Source organism: Lepus europaeus, chromosome 12, assembly GCF_033115175.1.
Source record: "Lepus europaeus isolate LE1 chromosome 12, mLepTim1.pri, whole genome shotgun sequence".
Taxonomy (NCBI): domain Eukaryota; kingdom Metazoa; phylum Chordata; class Mammalia; order Lagomorpha; family Leporidae; genus Lepus; species Lepus europaeus.
The window spans coordinates 77189392-77206316 of NC_084838.1; the positions used below are offsets into that span (position 1 = coordinate 77189392).

At 45.4% G+C, this 16925-nt stretch overlaps 1 protein-coding gene across 2 annotated transcripts in view; it reads left to right on the plus strand.

Moving 5' to 3' along the window:
• MAMDC2 (MAM domain containing 2) overlaps positions 1 to 16925 on the plus strand; it is a 190773-nt gene that overhangs the window by 77280 nt on the left and 96568 nt on the right. The gene's annotated exons all lie outside the window — the stretch shown is intronic.

A 16925-nucleotide genomic window follows, 5' to 3' on the forward strand; every position in this document is an offset into this window, starting at 1 on the left:
ATACCTGTTCCATGTTGACATTTCCCTAAGCACTCCTGTTTTCTTCTGCTTTGAGTGAAGTAGAAATGTTTATATCCCCTTCTGTTTGTCAACATCACCTTATTAATGCAGGAGCAAAGCTCTTGAGCTGTATGGAGCAGACATTTAGCCTATGGCCCTTATTGGAGCACCTGGGTTTGATTCTCACCTCTGGCTCCTGACTCCTGCTTCCTGCAAACATAGACCCTGGGAGGCGGTGGTGAGGGCTCAAGTAACTGGATTCCTGCCACCCTGGAGGGAGACTTGGATTGTGTTTCCAGTTCCTGGCTTCCTGCTAAATGCATAAATAAATGAACATTCAGTTGCCTTCCCAGAGATGCTATTAGCTGCACTGGTAAGACAGAGAGTTCAAGTCTGTTGTCTTGTGGATGGACACATATCCCCTGGAAGAGATGTCCTTTATTCCTTCCAGATACGCTTGGGTCACTTGCAGAGTGACTTCTGATGTCACTCCAGCCACATTTATTTTATTTATTTACTTTTTAAAGATATTTATTTATTTGAGAGGTAGAGTAGTTACAGACAGTGAGAGGGAGAGACAGAGAGAAAGGTCTTCCATCTGCGGGTTCACTCCTCAAATGGCCACAACAGCTGGTAGGCCACTCTGAAGCCAGGAGCCAGGAGCTTCTTCTTGGTCTCCCATGCGGGTATAGGGGCCCAAATACTTGGGCCATCTTCTGCTTTCCCAGGCCATAGCAGAGAGCTGGATCGGGAGAGAAGTAGCCAAGACTTGAACCGGCGCCCATATGGGACGCCAGCACTGCAGGCAGAGGCTTTAGCCCACTATGCCATAGTGCCAGCCTCCACATTTATTTTAAACACTGGGACACTTCCATGTTTCAAAGGAACAGCTTCCATACCTGGCAAGTCATATGGTAAAAAATGTGTTCTGAGAACTGATCTTTGATAGAAAAAAAAGACTGTCATATATAATGCAGCCTTTTCTTCATTTTCCTACTTTGTGAAATACTGTGCAAAGGAAGCTCCCTTTCCAAACATCTCATGAGCCTTCATCCTGGGCTCATCACTGGGTGTTTTGTTGGTAGTTGCTAAGGTAAACTTCTCCTCTAAAGCTGCCACTGAAGCCAGCAGGGCTGGAAGTTGTGGCCTTCTCAGACCCGGGGGGGCGGGGGGGGGGCTGGAAACGGGGTGGAACAGACATCTGTGGTGTGGTTTCAACTGTTGGCACATTGTTTACACTGGAGATGGTCTCCTGGTGTTTGTTTTACTTTTGTCAGGCCTGTGCTTTGTGATCTTCCAAGTCTACTTCTGCAGCGTTAGCCTTGAGAGGAGAGTAATTTCCCCCGTTGTCAGGGGGAACCAAAACGGCATTTGTGACTCCAGGCAATGCTGACCTCATCACTCCCCTATGCATTGCTGATCTCTGCACTTTGCAGCTCCTTGAAAATTAAGGCCGGTCAGACCATAGCTCTCTTTAATCTGGAAATGTCACACACTGAGACATTTTCTGAATGCTTCCCACAAACCCTGCGTTCCAGAAAGGCAAAGAATTGTGCACTTTACGATCCTTTGTGTATGCTGACACAGTAAGAGTTTGTGTTTCAGAAAATACTAACAGTGGAGGCATATATGAAAATAATTTGTGCTGTGAGTCCCTAGTGAAGTTGTAGCTTTTCTAAAATATGTTTTGTAGAACAGTAATCATTATGAAATCCAAACCTAATGAGAGTTCTCTATAATAAAAAGAATTGTATAGTTTATATAAAAGTATAATAAAACAAACCAACCATCAAGAAGGAGTTCGCTAATTATTTAAAAATATAAAGAGCACTCTCCAGGAACCAAGCAGATATGGTGTGTGCCCTATGTACTTAAAATCCTAGTAATGAGTATAGCCAAGTTAACACAACTAAAACCTCAAGCTGTAATGCTGGTACTGAAAGAGAACTTGAAGAAATGTTTAACCATGTTTGGAGATGTGTGTGGGAGGGGAGCTGAAAGAATATCCCAGATAAGGGAAACAGCATGTGGGAAGGCCTGGCACCTTATTTCAGAGGGACTGAAAGACAATCTGTGGCTCTCATGTAGACTGCCAAGAAAGTAAGATTAAACATGAGGGTCACAGCACCAGGACCTCAGAAACTGGACAGTAGCAGCCGTCTCAGGTGTTCTAGGATAGGGTGTGGTATGATCATCTTGGGATAGCAGAGATAAGACTAGCTGCAGTGTGAAGATCAGATTACACTGGGGGCAAGGCTGGAGCAGAAAGATCCACTGGGAAGCTGTTACTATTGCAGTAATCCAGGCAAAAGATGGTTCTGACTGGATCTGCCGAGGGAACTTGGTGGAATCGATGATGTTGAAATTTAGACAATTGAGTCATTAAGATTCATAGGGTTTTAGAGAAGTGAGCTTTTGGAAGGATCCTTGAGGATACTGAAATTTCTTGATTGGCCACTGATTACCTGGGGGTTCCATTCACCGAGATACAGAGCATTGAGGGAGAGCAGGGTTGAAGCATTACTGAGTATCCCAATGGAGATACCAAGCAGAAGGTGAAGGTGTGGAGCTGGATGGTGATGAGGGATCAGGCCAGAGAGCCACACTTGGGAATCACCCAAGCTAGAAGTTACAGGGTCGTGAGCCCGTCGTATCACTTAGGTATCTGCTGCAGAAAACATTAAACAATACCAGTGTGAACTGGTATTTCTTTTTTTCTTTCATTGTGGAAAGTGTGATAGAAGGAAGTCCAGCCTGGGTAGAAGACTTACAATATGATGGGTAACCCAGCTCCTATTTTTCTGCCTTGCCCACAGGGCTAGCTTCTATCTTCAGGGTTATCTGCTGGAGTGCCCAACTGTGTCAGTTTGCCAGGGACCAAGGGTGATCCCAGGACATGGGACTTTCTGTTTTAAAGCCAGGAAAGTGCCAGGGTGACCAGGATGAGTTGGTCACCCTAGTCACTTCTCAGTCTTTGATGGCCACTGAAGCTCCAACCCATTTCATCCATACTTCTGATGTGAGGAGGGAGGAAGAGATAGGGGAAAAGGGACATCCCAAACTGAGCCAGTCCACACTTAATCACTGACCACCCTGGCTGCAGAGTGGCACAGTGGTGTCATGTCCTAGGCCAGCTGTGTTGCCAGCCTCAGTCACACTGAGATTCTATAGTGAGGAAGCATGAGGGAATGGATATTAGGAAGGCAATGAGTGGGTTACTATTAGAGGAAGAGTAGAGAAAGTAGACCCAGACCCAGCGGAATGCAAAACAGAGAATGCCACAGAGAAAACCAAGAAGTGGCAAGTAGAAGGGTGGAGCCGAACAGCTGGGGCAGCGGAGGCGAGACATATCAAGCAGTGTAGAAGAAAGGATCATTTCAAGGTCCAAGGAGTGTCAAAGGTTTAATGCTGCTCCCATGTGGTTTTACAAACAATGGGTGCTTCTAAGGTGAAAAGGGCCAAAACCTTCCTGCAAAAAATCCCTTCCATCCCCCAAAAGCCCAGTACCACAGATGTGGGAGGCATTTCTGAGTCAGTAAGACAGTGGAGTGGAACACGCCCTGCCCCACCTGGTCTTTTCCCAGGGCCGGAGCAGACATTGCTAATCCATGGTGACACCGCATGCAGTGAGTCTACATCAGGCCTCACAGTTTTCTTCCATTTTAATCATACATAACACGGGAGGACAAAACCTCCCTTGGCATGTTCAGACACCAAGTTACCTTCCTACCTCAATATGCTAAGATTCTACAACGTCAGCACGTGTAGGCAAAGCGCTGGCTCCGCTAGTGAAAGGAACACATCCTTACCTATAGGTGAATTTGGAAAGGAAGAATTTTCAGTTTTCATCTTGGAGGTAAATGTTATGGAATAATGACTGATGCTTAACGAATTCTCTGAGCTGAATGACATTGACCATGAACGTGGAAAAGTCCATTTCCATATGCAGAGAGAGAGAGAGGTTTACTGTGACCTGGGCGTTGGGATAGCACAGAACTTAGACTGTAGTTTTATGTTACACTTTAAATGCAGGCTTTCTTTCCTTTTTCCTTAAGCAAACAGTATTTGCAATGGTCCCAACATGCGAGCCTCTGGCTGTACTAGAGAGTTTCATTCTGGGAGAGGTTTCTTACCACTTGGGACCAAAATAGGACTGTGCTGCCAGTCTCTTCTTCCTAGTTCCAGATCATTCTGCCCACCATGCCTGTCTATAAAACTTGCACTGCAGATCCGCTGTCTCCAGTACAGTGATTTCTGGTGAGATTTAATCTTATACCTATTAAATCACGTTCATCACTTTATCCATAGGAACTAGCCAAGACCCCAGGGAATCAGAAATTTCTTAAAACTGTGTCATTATTAGGAACCTCACAAGGCAAGGAGAGGGCAGAAGACATTCCCATGAGGCATCTTTACAGAGCAGGAATGTGTCTGGCAAAACTCTTATGGGTATTTTCTCAGTACTGGGATTGCTTGGTCATATGGTATTTCCATTTTTAGTTTTTTTTTAAGAAATCTCCATGCATTTCTGCATGACTGTACTTATTTATATTCCCAAGCAACAGTGTAGGAGAGGTCCCCTCTCTCCACGTCCTCAACAGCCTTAGTTATTTTTTGTCCTTTAGATTATGGCTGTTCTAAGTGAGATGAGATGATATCTCACAATGGTTTTGATTTGTGTTTCCCTAAAGAACTAGAAGAGAGTATTTTGAATTTCTCAACACAAAGGAATTATGAATGTTTAAGGAGGTAGAAATGCTGATGACCCTGATCTGATCATTGCATGTTGTATAAATGTATCCAATTACCACACTGTACCCCGAAATATATACAATTATATGTTCATCAGAGATTTCTCAAAGGCGGTCAGGGAGCTCTCTGGACAGATTCTCTTCTAATCCAGCAGGATGATTAGGAGCTGGCAAGTTTGGTGTCAGATAGCATGGCATACCCCATTGTCTGGCAGCCAGGAGTCCAAATGCTGTGTGGAAATGGATTGTCGATGCTATGCCCACTTAGTGCCTTTTGTTCAATGACAGCAAATACTTAGTAAGACATTGGGCTGAAACTCTAGACTGTGTCTTTTCTGTTAGGCTGATACCTGGCGGTGGCAGGGCTGCCCCCAGACTGAGTGGCTCCACAACCCTTCATCTGCATGGCACCCTGCTTCCAAGTCCCCAACAGTTTTCTGGGGATATTCACTGTATTCCGCTGGCCCATGAGATCGCTGACAACCCACTTGCAGGTGCAAATACTTTATTCTGAATCCACTGAGCTGAAGTTTTCCTGCTGATTTGTTAATATCCTTTCAAAGAGGACAGGGGCACTACTATAGATCCATTAAAACTTCGGATTGGCACTGTGCGCCGGCCGTGGCGGCCATTTGGGGGTGAACCAACGGAAGGAGGACCTTTCTCTCTGTCTCTCTCTCTCTCTCTCTCTCACTGTCTAACTCTGCCTGTCAAAAAAAGAAAAAAAAAAGATATACCCTAATTTTAAGAAACTTGACATTGCTTCTTGGCCTTTTGGCTAAGATTGGGTGTAGAAACTCAACATGTTTACAAAACTTTTGGTTTTGAGGCAATGTGGTAGAAAAGTTCTAGCATCAGGAATAGTGTTTGTAGAGAAACACTATAAACTTCCCTAAGGAAACATCCATATTTTCAGGATCCTGGTGGAAGGCAAAGGAAGAGAAGTTCATTTCCCTGCTATAGATAGATGAGTATAATTGTGAAAAATATAAATTAATTTTAAAGACAGACAAGGAACTGTCTGAAGGCAGCATGCTGCTGTGAAAGACATGACCTTAGAGCGGGATCTTGGCTTACTGGCTGTGACCTTGAACTCACGGGTGATTTTTATGATTCTATTTTCCTTGTTTATAGAGAGGCAATTCCTAACTGATAAGATCACTTGATAGGATTAAGGAACAAGAATATATGTTAGGAATCTCGTCCCTGGAGCACAATGAATGTGAGTTCTCTTGGAACCTATTTCTTAACAGATGATTGGAGACAAATTCTTAAAATTGTGCTCTTTTTCATATAATTGAAATGATGATTTATATAGTTAGTGATTTAGCAACTAAATGACATAGGAAAATAAGTTGGAAACTTCAAACAGAAGTTGAGAATATTTTATGTGACTTTTCTTAGATATTTTTGGAATAGAACATTTTCTGCCAGAAGCAATCAATAGGTTCGTAAATAATTGTGAATCTGATTGACTTAGGAAAAGATATTCACTATCCTTAAGATGTAATACAGTATTTTTACATTTGAGGAATGCTGTTTCATTTATCTTCTAAAAGCACAATCAACTGTTTATAAGAACTCCCATGCCTATTGCATTTTCTATACTAATTCAGAAATTTGATTTAATTTTTTTGAAACTCTTTGATGTGCAAAGAAAGCAAGACTTCATCCAAAAGCTGATGGCTTGTGTGTAATTGGGGATACAGATCCACAGAAGAATCCTCTTTCCACAACCAGAGTCTGGTTCTTTGCAGAAACTTTCTGTTAATGCTTTGCATGTATTATTGTCCAGGCCACTTTGATCAGCTGATAGATCCCTGAGGTGGTTGTCATAGCGTAGAACACAGTTGGACAATGGGAGAGACTGCCTGGAAGAGGAGGGGCCCTAGACTGAGCTATGGCCACAGCAGCAGAGAGGCACAAGGGAGACCAGATCCAGCTGCAGATGACTGGAAAATGCTCGCTCACCCATCCTTTCTCTCTCTCTCTCTCTCTCTCTCTCTCTCTCTAAAGATTTATTTATTTATTTGAAAGAGAGAGACAGAGAGAGAGAGAGAGATCTTCAGCCACTGGTTCACTCCCCAAATAGCTGGGCCAATCTGAAGCCAGGAGCCAGGAGTTTCTTTCAGGTCTCCCATGTGGGTGCAGGCACACAAGGAATTGGATCATCTGCTGCTGCTTTCCCAGGTGCGTTTGCAGGATGGATTGGAAGTAAAGCAGCCAGGACTCAAACCAGTGCCCATATGGGATGGCAGCAGCTTTATCCACTCTGTCACAGCGCCAGCCCTGGAGGATTTTTCTGTGCAGTGGGTAGAAGGTGGTGTCAGAAGGGCAGGCCATGGGCAGCAGGTAGGACAAATAGCTCATGGAGGTCCAGTGTGAGATGATGAGGTGGGCTTTTCATCCAGAAGAGTGCTGATAGGCTAGCTGCCAATACAAGGATAAGAACCAGCATTGACTAAGCTTGTCTTGAGTCTTGGGCACTGTGTGTCTTTAATCTTTGAAGCACTGAAATCAATATTTTGGCAACCTATTTTACCATTGAAGAAAGCAAGTTTCAGATAGTATAGTCAACCTGTCCAGGGGGAGATCTCTTTAGATAGTGTGGCCAAAATTTAAGCCAACCTGTGGCTGGCATGATAGCCATGCCCAACCAATCCAACATACCGCTCCCACTGGCAGGGCCCAATCCAGGATGGCATATGGGGATGAGCAAATCCTGAAAAGGAAGCTGCACCCAAGAAGGCACCGTCCTTGTCCTGGATATGCAGTCTACGAGGAGCTAAACAAAAGAGAGAAGTAGATATTGCTCTGAGACCCGGGTTACAAGATGCCAGCCAGAACCATACCAGGAATAACCATGCTCCTTTATGTGCTGATTGACCCTGGATGAGAGCCAGAGGGCTGAGCTGTGCGGAGGGGCACTGCTGAGGGTGGACAGCCAGAAGGGGCTGAGCACTGCAGTTGTGGATTTCAACATCAAAGGGCCAATTAAAGTGAAATGAATTAAGACTGTTCTCACATCAGTCCTGACAAGGTGCTGTGGATCTGAGCAAAGCTTGCTGTGGTTCCTACTGGAAGAGAAGTAAGAAGGCACTGTCTGTGGAACAGCCAAAGGACTTCTCCCCACAGTGATTAGAATAGAAATGATTAACAAGTAATAATACCACATATGAGGCCTTTTATAATTCTTGTCTGATCAGCTTCTCCCAATAACCATGTAGATAAGCAGTCATATCTCACCTGAGCTTTACATTCCAGAATCAACATAAAAGACCACAGTTGGATATTGTCAGATTACCCTTGAAAGGTCCTTAAATTATACATCCAACACAGTGTATGTGGCCTTCTACATATTATACTGTTCCTATGTACCACAGTCAGCTTTCCATTCTGTGTGAAAATACTTTGTACAACAAATGAAATAGATTTTCTTCAGCAACATTCGTATGTTTCGTGTGTGTGTGTGTATCATTGTTTGAGTTGCTTTCAGTTGCTTTACTTTTTTTTTTCTTTACTTTTTTTTTCTGAGTACATTGACTTTCCAAATAGTGAATATAAAATTAAATATAATGGGACTCCATTCTTTCATTATCCTCATTTTGCAGATAAAAAATGTGATGATGCAGTGAGCATGTGCATGATAAATTGTACACATAGTTTGGACTTTACAAATCCTTGGCACGATCCACTGCACCACACAGTCACCCCATCATGATCACCATGCCTAAAGGACAACATTTCATTAACTAATATAGTTCCAAGGATTTCAGTAAGTCCCCCATAATACAGTCTCTGACCACCCCGAGGGCCTGAGATTTAGACCTGTCAAGTACCTTTTCTCTGAGGAGTAATCAGTACCCTGAGCCCCAGCTGTGCAGATGTGGCCAGCAGTTGAGCTTGACCTCAAGACTCAGTTCTTTATGGCTCATCTTCTCTGAAACAGAAAAGTTTGGGGCTGGTGCTGTGGTGTAGTGGGTAAAGCTGCCACCTGCAGTGTCAGAATCCCATATGGACACTGGTTCAAGTCCCGGCAGCTCCACTTCCGATCTAGCTCTCTGCTATGGTCTGGGAAAACAGTAGAAGATGGCCCAAGTGCTTGGACCCCTGCACCCACGTGGGAGACCTGGAAGAAGCTCCTGGCTCCTGGCTTCGGATTGGTACAGCTTCAGCTGTTGTGGTCACCTGGGGAGTGAACCAGCAGATGGAAGACCTCTCTCTCTCTCTCTCTCTGCCTCTGCTACTCTGTAACTCTGCCTTTCAAATAAATAAATAAATCTTTACCAAAAAAAAAAAAAGAGAGAGAGAGAGAGAGAGAAAGAAACAGAAAAGTTTTCTGGTCTGCTTCTGATACCTTCATGCTTCAAAGAAACATGTTCAGATCCTATAAGGATTTTGTCATCTGTCCTTTTCAGCAAGATAGCTTAATGATGGGTTTTGATTGCTGACTTACTTCTGTTTTCAAAATCCATTGGGAAGTTCATTCCCTTTTCTGACCCTTTATAAAAATGTTTATCATCTCCAATAAATGTCACATAAATCAGTTCACTTTGCCAAAGCAGCAGTATTTGAAGTGGATTTTTCTCTCTCTCCTCCTAAGAACGTGTTTCTAGCGCTGTGGTCAGTAAATCTCCCTGGTTCTTGGCCAGATGCTTCTTAATTAACCAGCCAGTCTCCATGGGATTTACACTATTTGTCTTTCTGCCATTTTTCTTCACATCTCTGGAGCACTGTTTTCAATTCTTAATGGTTTAAAAGAAGGGAAAAGGAGTGATGGCCATAGGCAAGGTGGAGTAGGGACCTCAGAAAATCCTCTACTTACAAAAGCCATGAGAGCACTGGCAAAATGACCAAAATCAATTTTTTAGGAACTCTTGAAATTAAACAAAGGCCTGCAACATCCAGAAGCATGTATTCAAGAAAAACACCTGAGTATCAGTAACAACAGTGAGCGCTGTAATTCTTTTAACTTGCCTTATTCCCATCCTCTTCTGTAATTTCATATGGAAGCACAGGGAACCCAGAATAATCAGAATAATCTTGAAGAAGAAGAATGAGGTTGGAGGACTGGTGTACTTCCCAATTTCAAAATTTACTACAAGGCTACAGTGAGCAGAATGATATGACACTGGTATAAGAACAAACAGATCAATGGAATAGAATTCAGAGTCCACAAATAAACCTTGTAACTATGCTCAGTTCATTTTTGACAAGAGTGACAAGATAATTCAAAGGGCAAAAATTAATTCAAGATAGATCAAAGACCAAATACATGAGCCAAAACTGCAAAACGTTGAAGAAAGCATAGCTATAAACATTTTGGGGCCAGACCAAAGCCAGGAGCCAAGAGCTTCATCCAGCGTCTCCCACATGGGTGGCAGGGGCCCAAGCACTTGGGCCATCTTCTGCTGCGTTTCCTCAGGCCGTTAGTAGGGAGCTGGATCAGAAGTAGAGCAGCTGGGACATGAATCAGTGTCCATGTGGGATGTAGACCTCACAGGCAGCAGCTTTACCCACTGTGCTGAAGTGCTGGCACTGAGAATCGTTTCTTAGCTAAGTCACCAAAAGTACACACGCACATGCATGTACAAATGTATGCACATGTGCATGTACACACATACACACACACACTGTTAAAGCAAAAAATTGGACGTTATAAAAAAGTAAACATGTTTTACTTCAGAGGCACAATGGGTTAAACCTCCTCTTGGGACACCCTTATCCCCTATTGGAGTGGCTGGGATCAAATCCCTCCTCAGCTTCCAATCCAGCTGCCTGCTAATATGTACCCTGGGAGATAGTAGCAGATGGTGTTTCCAGTGTTTGAGTTCCTGCCATTCACATGGGACACCTGGATGGGAGCTCTTGGGTCCTGGCTTCTTCCTGGCCCAGTACCTGCCGTTATAGGCATCTGCCCAGCAGATAGAAGATTTCTCTCTCCTTTTCCCTCTCCCTCTCTTTCTCCTTATCCCTCTCTCCCTTCCTCCTCTCCCTCTGTCTCTTTGCTTTTCAAATAAATAAAAATAAATATACTTTTTAAAAATGTGTACTTCAAAGCACATCATTAAGAAGGTTTTGTGATGTAGCAGGTTAACCACCGCCTGCAGCTCCAGCACCCCACATCGGAGTGTTAGTTCTAGTCTGCGCTGTACTCTTCCCATCACACCACATCGGAGTGTTAGTTCTAGTCTGGGCTACACCTCTTCCCATCGGGCTCCCTGCTAACACACCTGGGAAAGCAGGGGAAGATGGCCCAAGTGCTTGGGCCCCTGTCTACCACATGGGAGACCTGGATGGAGTTGCAGATTCTTGGCTTAGTCCAAGCCCAGCCCCAGCTGTTGCAGCCAATTGCAGAGTGAACTGAAAGATGGAAGGTCTCTCTTTTCTCTCTCTCTCTCTCTCTTTCTGTCACTTTGCCTTTCAAATAAATAAATAAGTCTTTTTTTAAAAAAGATGAAAAATGAAAACACAGAAGGGGAAAAAAGACTTGCAAATAATTTATCTGGTAAGATCTAATATCCAGAATATATGAAATCTCCTATAAGTCAACAACGAAAGGAATAAATAACCCATTTTTTGAATGGGAAAAGGTTTTGACATGTCATCCAAATTGCCAATAAAAATATGATCTATGCTCTACATTCTTAGTCACTGGAGACATACAAATCAAAAACACAGATAACACGTCTGCTAGCATGTCTATAACGAAAATGAGTGACCACGGCCGGCGCCATGGCTCACTAGACTAATCCTCCACCTGCGGCACCAGCACCCCGGGTTCTAGTCCCGGTTGGGGTGCCGGTTCTATCCTGGTTGCTCCTCTTCCAGTCCAGCTCTCTGCTGTGGCCCGGGAAGGCAGTGGAGGATGGCCCAGGTGCTTGGGCCCTGCACCCGCATGGGAAACCAGGGGGAAGCGCCTGGCTCCTGGCTTCGGATGCCAGCCGTAGCGGCCATTTGGGGGGTGAACCAATGGAAAAGGAAGGCCTTTCTCTCTGTCTCTCTCTCTCACTGTCTAACTCTGCCTGTCAAAACAAAACAAAACAAAAAAACGAGTGACCATAACAAGTGCCTGTGAACACGTGGAGAGCCAGGAGCTTTTACACACTGCCTGTGGCTGTGTGGAAGGTAAACAGGACAGCCACATTAGAAAACAATGCGGCAGCTCCTCAGAAAGCTAAACATAGAGTTTCCATCTGACCTAACAATTACACTCCTAGGAGTTGACATAATAGAAGTGGAACCTATGTCTGTAGAAAAGCTAGCACACAAACCTTCCTAGCAGCATTACACATCATGGCCAAAGGTGGAAACAACCCAAATGTCTATAGATTGAGGAGTGCATAAATAAAATGTGGGATATTCATAACTTTAAATCTTATCCAGCTTCAAAAACCAAAGGCAGTCTGACACATGTTGCAATGTGGATGGACCTTGAACACATTATGCAAACTGAAAAAGCCAGTCACAAAAGGCCAGATATTAAGATTCCATCTCCATGAAATTTCCAGAATAGGCAAATTCATGTAGCTAGAAGGAAGAGTGGTGGTAACCAGGGACAAAGGGGAATGACTGCTAATGTGGGTGAGATTGCCTTTTGGATGTGTGCATTTATTTCACATAATCTTATTTTCAAATTTTTATTTATTTGAAAAAGAGAGAAATCTTCCATCTGCTGGTTTACTCCCCAGATGTCCACAACAACTGGGGCTGAACCAGGCTGAAGCCAGGAAGCGGGATCTCAATCTGGATCTCCCATGTGGGTCACAAAGGCCCAGCTGCGTGGGCCATCACCTGCTACCTCTAAGGGTGTGCATTAGCAGGAAACTGGATTCCAAATGGAACCAGGACTCAAATCCAGGGACTCTGATATGGGACATGGGAACCTCAAGTGGCCAAACGCCCACCCCTCATGTTCTCTTTTCAGAGCTTAGGATGGTCAGTGATCCCTGCCACGGGCCACACAACTTTAGTTGTAGTAACACACTCCCCAGCCACTGACCCACGAAACAAGCTGTATTAACGCCTAAAGGCCGTCTCTGAAAACCTATTCCAGCCCTTTCCTCTAACAGGTCTTGCACGTTTCTTCCTGTGTCTCCCAGGTTGCTTCTCTCCAATCACAATGGCCCAATACAGGAATGTCCTCTTTCCCACACTTCCCTAACACACCTTCATGTCTTCCCGGCCCTTCTCACACCAGCAGCCCAGGGTACAGACACAAACCTGAAAAGGACCAAGGCAAGGGTTAAGTATTTCCATTTTCTACCCAGAAAAAAAGGAGACTACATTACTTTAAGTAGTCTTTAAGTGTGTATGGATTACAATGGAGTTCATGCTGGAGTAGTTGTAACACACGTGAGGTGAGGGGGAAAAAAACCATTGAGACTCCAGTTAGCTTCCAGCATTCCTGGGTGTAACAGGTGGGGGAGTGTCAAGAGGAAGCTCCTGAGGCGTGAGCAGGGGTCAGAGTAATTGGGGAAGGCTTCGCAGTGGGACTGAGGCCTGGGAGACGCGTACTCTTTGGGCAGGTGACGCAGGTCTTGCAGACGTGGGCAGGAGCATGAACAAAGGCTCTGAGGTAGCAGTGGCACAGGTCAGGGAAGGCACGGCCACAGCTGGAGCAGAGCGAGGGCCCTGTAGGGGAACAGGAGCAAAGGCAGGAGAGGAGCCCTGAGCGCTGATGAGAGAGCGAGGGCCCAAGAACCTTGAGGGGCTTCTTCCCCATGGGGGGCTCTTTCTGTAACTGAACAAAACGTCCATGCCACGTGGCTTTCCCCTGCACGTTACCTCCATAGTGCTTCTCTCCAGTTGAGCTCTCCACCCTCCTTAGGTCGGTAGGATCTCTCCCTAGTATGAAAGTCACTGCAGCCACAGCAGAAATGAGAGATGCTTTCAACTCAAGTTCCCCCACAGGTTAATTAGTGCTGGCAACAAGGAAGATTGTTAGAAGGATTCTGGGGCTGTAGCCAGACTGGGCAGGAAAATATAAACAGTGATTAAGAAAATTTGGGGGACTGATGTTGTGGCACAGTGGATTAGGCCATTGCCTGCGATGCTGCCATCCCATGTAAGAACTGGCTTGAGTCCTGGCTGCTCCTCTTCCAATCCAGCTCCACTTCCAATCTAGCTTCCTACTGTTGTACCTGGGAAAGCAGTGGAGGATGGCCCAAGTACTTGGACTCCTGCCACCCACACTGGAGACCTGGATGGAATTCCAGGCTCCTGGCTTCAGCCTGGGCCAGCCCTGGCTATGGCACCCATTTTGGGAATAAATCAATAGCTGGAAGTAAATCTCTTTCCCTCTCTGTAACTTTGGCTTTCAAATAAAAAAATCTAGAAAGAAGAAAAAAAAAAAAAAGGGAGGGAGGGAGGGAGGGAGGGAGGGGAGAGAGAGAGAAGGAAAGAAAGAAGGAAAGAAAGAAAACTTGTCATCAACTTGGTAGTGGCAGTGGAGGTAGATTGCGCTTGGGTTAGTTACATGACCTAAGAAAATATATTATTCCACTGAGTTTCAGTTGAGTTGAGAAACTTTCACATGTGTTATAAAGATGCTAATAGGCACATTCATAGGGCATGACCTAAAATGAATTTGAAATCCTTAATTTAAATGCAAAATTCCATCATTGAAGTAGCCAACATTTATGTCTGAGATGTCAAAATCACTCAATAAATAGCACCAACTTTCATTATACAGTATAATAGCAAGGTATTTTTAAATAATGCATTTTATACGGTGTGTGATTGCGAAGATTCTTGGAAAGAGAACAAGAGCATATGTTTAATGTAAAATCTGATAAGGTGACAAGTGATGTCAAGAGAGCTTTCACATATGGCACTCACTGACAAGTCAAGACAACTACCATTGGATGGGTTCTGTATGCCTGCTGTAATACATATTTACTGAAGTTTGAGTTTCACCTTCAAGGAGAATTTTCTCCTCCCTCCTTTACATGCTGCAGTCGCCTGTTTTCTTTGATAGATAGAGGCGCCAAGCGAATGAGCCCTGTTTCTCTGCCAGACATTGTCAGTGGTTCCCGAAGTGTGGTCTCCAGACCAGCACGTCTCAGAACTGCAGCCTCTTAGCAATGCAGCATCAGGGAGCAGACATTTCACTAGCAGTTCCGATGCCTGCATCCTGCACCAGAATACCCGGGTTTAGTTCCAGCTCCTGACTCCAGCTTCCCACAAGTGCACACCCTGGAAGACAGCAGTGTTGACTCACATCATGGAGTCTCTGCCACCCAAGTGGAAGACCTGGATTGCAATCCTGGCTCCTCGCTCCAGCCCGGCTCAGCCCCAGCCCACACTGTTGAGGGCATTTGGAGCATGAGCAAGTGGATGGAAGATCTCTGTGTCTGTCTCGCTGCCTCTCAAATGATTTTTTAATACAGAGTCTTCCCCAGAAACTTGTGAGGGGGGCCAGCAATCTGTGTTTGAGTAAGCCCTCCAGGTAACCCTGGGCTCAAGTTTGAGAACCACTGCTGGGCACGGAGTTGCTCCTCTTTAGAGCGGGAAAAAGAAGGAGAGAGAGAAGCTGGGGAAGTATCCCATGGAAAACTGAGGGAGCAAAGTTGGTATTCAATGTGACTGTTGCTAGGACTCTCTTTGTTTCTTTTCCTCTTATATTCCCCAAGCCCCAATGCTCTGGTATGAAGTACTCTCAATAGCATCCCTACCCCATACTCGTCAACTGAGAGTCCCTTCTTTGGGGTCCAAAGCAAAGTGAGGAGAGGGGATGGTGCTGATACAGTTTTATTCCAAAGCGAGTTGCTTTAGGAACCCCAGCTTAACTTTAAATCCAGCTGGCCCCCCAGCCCATAGATGCACAGGAAACACTCAGCACAAGCCTGGCTCCTTGCTGAATGTTGTCAGCATGTAAGAGGCAGTGGTGGCGCTGTGCTGGCAGTTGCTGCAAGGGCCAGGTTTCCCCACTGGGGGTGCCTGGGTTGGCATCCCAGAGTAGTTACTATTTGCAACCAGTGGGCGGTTGCTGTGTTAAGCAGATTGCCAGCTGGAGATCTGGATCTTGAAACCCAGCAAGCCAGGCTTCCTGAAGACAATGCCCTAACTGTGCCCCAAATGTGAAGACAGTCGTTGGCCTGGCTGCAGCTGGCCCATCAGTGCCCGCCACAGAGACGAGGATCCTGGCTGCAATGGACATCTGGGCCAAGGTGGGGGAGGGGCTGACAAGCATCATGCAAGACAGAGAGACATTTCAAGGCCTTTCTGCTAAGCGTTTAGTGAGGGGGAGCCCAAACTGCATGGGCAGCCACACGATGGGAGACAAGAGGTTAAATACCATTCACAAATGTCTTTGAGCAAGCACAAGAGTTTGCCGTCCAAAAGGACACGAGTACCCAAACAACTCCAGGCTGTGGGACCACTCACATAGGAAGCCAATTTGGAAGGCTCAGGTTAGGGTCCTTGGCTTCAGTGCCTACCCCAGCCCCTTTTTCATCAAAATGCTGATGCACATCCTGGGCAGCTAGCAGGATGCCCCCACCACCTGCCAACCTTAGGAAGGTAAAGAAGGAAGGAGACAGGAAGGAGAATACAGGGCAGGTAAGAACTGGAAGAGGAGGAGAGTTTGGGGGTGGTTAAAGGAGAAGGCAGAGAGAGGAGCAAGGGGAAGAGGAGGATGGGGAGTAGACAGAGGCAGGGGCAGAGGAAGTGGAAGATGCACTGAGTGCCAGTCCCAGAGTGGCCACTCCTTTCCAAGCCCGGGTGCTGCATGTTTTGCACAGTTTTCCCATTAAGTTGCCCTAGCTATGAGATTTCGTCAAAGAAGAAGTCTACAAAAGGAGCCTTATTCCTACTTTTAAAATCATGGCTTCCTATGAATGTTTTCTGCCTACACCCCAAGATCCAAGCTGGGGTGACCATATCCATTCAGTCTGCACTGATGACGTAAGCTCCATGCAGGTTGAAGCATCAGAGATGAGGAGAGCTCTGGAAGGAAAAGCTTTGAGGCCATCAGGTTATTCCGACTTGCATGCCTCTTAGCCTGCAAACTCCCCTGCCTGTGGGGACATGGAAGTGAATACGGTGTGCTAAGTGGGCCTGGTGTGAGATCACTCAAGGCAGCAGACACCCGGCTACCATGCCCGTCGTTAGTGCAGAGTGATGGGATGATGGCAAAATGGAGAGCACGTGCCACCCTCTGCAGAAGCAGTG